Genomic DNA, 1,002 nt, shown 5'->3' on the forward strand with positions numbered 1-1,002 from the left:
CTCTCAGCTTCGAAAGTGCTTCAAGACTCCTGACCGCACCGTCAACTTCGAGGACATTGAGCTCCAAGAAGATCTCTCTTATCGTGAGCACCCAGTTGCTATTCTTGAAGAGACTGAACGCAAGACTCGCAACAAGTCAATCAAATTTCTCAAAGTCAAGTGGTCACACCATTCCGACCGTGAAGCTACCTGGGAACATGAGGATCACCTCCGTTCTGAGTACCCGGCGTTCTTTCAGTCCTAGATCTCGGGACGAGATCCTTTCGTAGTGGTGGAGTGTTGTAACACCCCGGATGTGACTTTCCCAATTTGTACTCCAACTCTTGCCATTTTCGGCGTTAAGTTATTTTATTTTCTCAGGTTTGGGTCTTTTTCTCCGTGTGTTGTTGTCGTTGTCATGCATCTCATATCATGTCATCATGTGCATTGCATTTGCATACGTGTTCATCTCATGCATTCGAGCATTTTCCCTGTTGTCCGTTTTGCATTCCGGCGCTTCGTTCTCCTCCGGTGGCCATTTCTAGCTTTCTTTCGTTGTGGGGATTAAACATTTCCGGATTGGACAGAGACTTGCCAAGCAGCCTTGGTTTACTACCGGTAGACCGCCTGTCAAGTTTCGTACCATTTGGACTTCGTTTGATACTCCAACGGTTAACCGAGGGACCGAAAAGGCCTCTTGTGTGTTGCAGCCCAACACCCCTCCAACTTGGCCCAAAACCCACCAAACTCTTCTCCATTTCCTAGAGCGTAAGATCACGATCGCGTGGCCGAAAACCGCACCTCATTTGGACTCTCGTAGCTCCCTCTATGCCTATATATACACCCCCCTCCAAAAATTCGCGGATCCCCTCCTCTAACCCTAAAAAACGGATCTCGCGCGCCGGACACGTCCAGACGCGCCGGACACGTCCGCCGCTCTGCCCGGACCAACAGTGCGCCGCCACCTGTCCCGCGGGCGCCCCACTTCGCCGCCTCTGTCCTGCCGGCCCGCTCGGCCCGGCC

This window comes from Triticum dicoccoides, chromosome 3A (assembly GCF_002162155.2).
Source record: "Triticum dicoccoides isolate Atlit2015 ecotype Zavitan chromosome 3A, WEW_v2.0, whole genome shotgun sequence".
NCBI lineage: Eukaryota > Viridiplantae > Streptophyta > Magnoliopsida > Poales > Poaceae > Triticum > Triticum dicoccoides.